Source organism: Triticum dicoccoides, chromosome 5B (genome assembly GCF_002162155.2).
Source record: "Triticum dicoccoides isolate Atlit2015 ecotype Zavitan chromosome 5B, WEW_v2.0, whole genome shotgun sequence".
Lineage (NCBI taxonomy): Eukaryota > Viridiplantae > Streptophyta > Magnoliopsida > Poales > Poaceae > Triticum > Triticum dicoccoides.
This window is the reverse complement of record NC_041389.1, coordinates 581380097-581384610: the sequence shown is the minus strand read 5'-3', so window position 1 is coordinate 581384610 and position 4514 is coordinate 581380097.

Here is a 4514-nt window from a genome sequence, read left to right as displayed (position 1 = left end):
ACCAAAACTCTCGAGGACACCCAAACCCTAGAAAAAAACGATGTCGGTTTCCTACCCCCTCCCGCCACGCCCCTACCCGACAAACTCTCTCGAGGCCACCCAAATTTACCAAGTTAAAAGAGCGTTGTCGTCGAGGCCACCCCAAACCCTTGAAGCGTTGTCGAGGCCACCCCAAACCATTGAAGCATTGCCGAGGCCACCCAAACCCTAGAGAAGCAGCGTCGAGGCCACTAATTAATATGATTCCTTATTGTGATTAGCTAGCTAGTTCTACTTTGCCACTAATATATCCATCTGTCATGTTTGAATAATAATTGCCATGTTGTAAATATTTGCAGAAACTATGGAGAACCCCCGAGACGAAGCAACAGAAGCGATGTTGGGGGACATAATCGCAAAAGGAAGTGATGTCGTCTTGTCGTTTCTCAACGACACTGATGGTCTGGAAGGACAGGGTGAAGAAGAAGACTATGATTATGATGGCTCCGGTGACCCAATGCCGGTACAAAAAGGAGACTGTGATGACGGCTCAGGTGACCGAACCGAGTTCGGCCAGGTATATATATTAGTTAAGCCTGTGCTGACTAGCTAATTGATGCATTCATTGTTTTCGTATGTACACATATTAATTAACTCTCATCTTTCTTCTTTTCTCTAGCCCTCCGGATCGAGCACAACTTCAGTAAAGAAACGAGGCCCGAATAAAAAGTTGCGCTTGGATGAAAGGTTTGAGATCACAGCAATCGCGCGCGATGGCAAGCTGATTGAACCCATCCGGACAAGGGATGCATTTCGTGCTCAGTGCGGGGTTCTTGTTGGGGACAAGATCTCGATCAGTATCCGCCAATGGTTAAAGCCTAAGAATAAAGACCCTGAGGTGTGTTATGTCTTCGATATGCAGAAAGATGACCTTTGGACAACGCTTAAGGCAAATTTCACCCTACCGCCAGAGGAGGATCCGGAGCAGCCAGTTAAAGAGCAATTGATCATGTCTCATGCTCTTAAGAAGATGGCAGAACTATTCAGGAGGTGAAGAATGAGCTGAAAACAGAGTTTGTCGACGAAGAAAAGACACCAGAATTCACCGGAAAGTATGAGAAGATCAGAGATCACTGGCCCGCATTTGTGGCCCACAAGACATCGGAAAAGAGTAAGAAGATTTCAATGACAAACAAGAAAAATGCTGCAAAAAAGAAGCATCACCATCACACGGGGTCAGGTGGCTACCTCAAAGCCCGACCTTTGTGGGACAAGGCTGAGAATGACCTGATTGCTAAAGGAGTCGAACTAGAGACATTTAACTGGCCAAACCGTTGCCGAACTTGGTTCTTCGGGGTTGGCGGAACCTTGGACCCTGTATCAGGGAAGTGCATTTGGACGGAAGAGCAACTACCAATACCCATCACGAGGCTTCAGGAGTATATCAAGAAAGCGCAGCAAGGGACGTTCGTTCCAAACAGAGAGAAGGACGAGCTCACAATGGCCCTCGGGAATCCTGAGCACCCTAGACGGACACGAGACACGCCAGGCTCCGTTCCATGGAAGGCTGGGTTTCCGGACGCAGAGGGTTACAAATGCCAGGAGAGGAGGAAGAAAGTGGAGCATAGCCAACTGCAGGCGCTGCACGAAAGGGTACAAGGGTTAGAGGAACGAGAAGCAGATCATAGCAAACGACCTGCTGAAGTTTCCCCTAAAGCTACCCCGCCATCTCAGCGGAGAAGCAGTGTGGCTTCCACCGAGCAGACTCATCAGCTGGAGCCTGTCTTCACGGCTCCTGCTAGCTACCCCGTGGATGCTATTACGGAGTCTCAACATTGCCACCTTATGACGTAATGGATGGCATTGAAAGTCAAGGCGGCTGTTGGCTCTATTTTACCTACTGAACCTGGTGCAACCTACCACGGTCGGTCGATTCCAGAAGGATATGCCAGGGTGATGGTGGATCAAATAACGAACGGATTTGAGGACCTTGAGCTTGACCACCCTACAGGTGTAGACGAGATTCGGCTGGGTTCTTCTGTGAAGACTCCATGCCTATGCGGAAGGAGCTCATCAACCTTTCGAACTGGATGCCTCTGCCTCCTCCTCCTCCTCCGGTGAGTCAGGGCAGTCCGCCTCCTCCTCCGCCTCCTTCTCCGGCGAGTGATCAAGGCACTCAGCGTCCTTCTCCGATGCGTGGCGGCACTCCTCCTCCTTCGGCGCGTGGCGGTACTCTGCCTCCTTCTCCACCTGCGCCGGCACGCCCGTGCAGCCAGCCTCCTCCTTCTCCGCCTCATCAACAAGGGCGGATCAAGAGACCCGCCGCCGCTCTGGCTGCTCCGGTGCGTCGTAGTCCTTCTCCTTCGCCTCGTAAGAAAGGAAAGACAGCCACAGCCGCTCCGTCTGCTCCGGCGTCTAGCAGTATAGCCAGAGCCGGGAGGCAATACAGATTCGTTCCTTCTCTGAAGACTCTAGAGAAGTTACCATATGAGAGGAGCCTGGAGGAAAACACGAAGATCGTGCAAGCCGAAGTGAAGAACTTCTTTGAACGGGTGAAAGCAAAGAAACATCCACCTCCAGAGGAGAAGATAGAACCGGTAAAAGCGAAGCATACTCTGGCTGCCCTAAAGAAACCACCAAAGTCTCCGGCGAAAGGCAACTATGAGCGCATTATTACAAAGTCATTTATCGAAGCGGAGCCGTCGGGAAGTACTGTCAGTGGTCAAAGGTTAGCAGAACGACGAGCTGGGAAAAAAGTTGCCCAGCTCGGCGAACAAGCGAACCAATCGTTCCTCCCGCTCCAGTGTCTAGCGATATCGCTGCTAATGATCCGGGCGGGATGGTGCCCTGTTATAGAAATCTTGAAGATTACCCGCCCGACGATGTACAATATGATTTCTTGGAGGTGGACGAACACAAATACGTGTACGGGAAGCCTCTCGTCAAAGATGAAAGATCTCAAACAACGATGATGTGAAGATTCCATGATTGGTACATGAAAACCTGTAGAGAGTGTGAGGAAAGGAATATTTTGACGCTGAGAGTTAGAGAGGAGCATGACCTCGTTGGAATTGAACTGTTGAATGTTCCATTTGAGGAGTTCTTCGTGTTTTTTAATCAAAAGGCCCTCGATAAATTAATGATCACTTGCTACTGCCTGTAAGTAGTACTACTCCTGTCATTAAGTCTCTATATATAGGTCAGCTCTTTCATTGCAAGTATTTTTAATTATCCTCACTATATTATGCAGATTGAAGATCGCCGAATTGAAGAAAAGACAAATAGGTGATATTGGGTTCATTAACACAAATCTCATAGATGCATATATGGTTGAATTTCAGGCCAGAGATACCGAAGCCAAGCTACTACAATCGTTTGTATTAAATCAAAACAAAGCTATAATACTCTTCCCTTATGAATTCCAGTGAGTGTTACTGTCTTGTGCATATTCAGTTTCCCTTATTAGTCGAGGTTATAGTAATGTAATTGATGAGTTATGCATGCGTGCGCAGCTTCCACTATATTCTCCTAGAGATTAAGCTTGAGCAGGGACTAGTAACCGTCTTAGACTCGAGACGAAAAGATCCCAAGGAGTATGTGGACATGACTAAAATTGTAGAGAAGTAAGTTAAATTGATCATTATCGCACCATATTGGCAACTTTGTTCATTTCCTGATATCAAGTAATTGTTTTCTTTGTCTGGCAGGGTTTGGAAAAATTCACCTCAAAAACTCCGGGACTGCCGAAGAAGCTGCAATTTAGACACCCAAAATTAAGTACTATAGTAGCATGTTCCATGCATATCCTAGTGATTCAAGTGCTAGTTTCATCAATACCATTTAGCATGCTTGCTAATTATCAGTTTGATTGACCTCTATTTCTTGTAAAGTGGTTGTGGCAGCAACAAGGGAATTATTACTGTGGATACTACATTTGCGAGTCCATCCGCCACACGATCCGTGAGCGGGGCTACTCTGACAAACAATATGAAGTGCGTAAATAATAATATTCACAATTTTATTTTATTACCATCATTTGTGTTCAATTTCATTTATTCATATATATGTATTGACCCCCTTCTTCAAATTCGATATTTCGGATGCGGGGTGAACTCCTACCACCAGATCATATGCGAGCAATTCAAGAGGAATTGGCGGCATTCTTTCTAGACCACGTGATCGCTAAAGACGGAGAATACCATGTGGACCCTGATTAGTTCATTTTTAATTAGGAGATTATATTGTAAGAGATAATTATATTGTATATATGTAGCCACTAGCATCGGATAGATATACGAGAACTTGTTGTTCGACCAATCTCTCAGAGAAGGAGAGGTGGTCGATATCACTTCTCTCTGTATGCATATGTTCATGACGATCTTCTGTTTCCTTCATTTGCTTACTAGCTAGCATGTCTAGTCCTCTCTATACGTATAGTACGTAGCATCGACCAAGCACGAAGATAAGAAAGGACACTTCTCTCTATTAATTAGCTAGCTAACATAATATATGAAACACCTAAATTAACCCCCCAA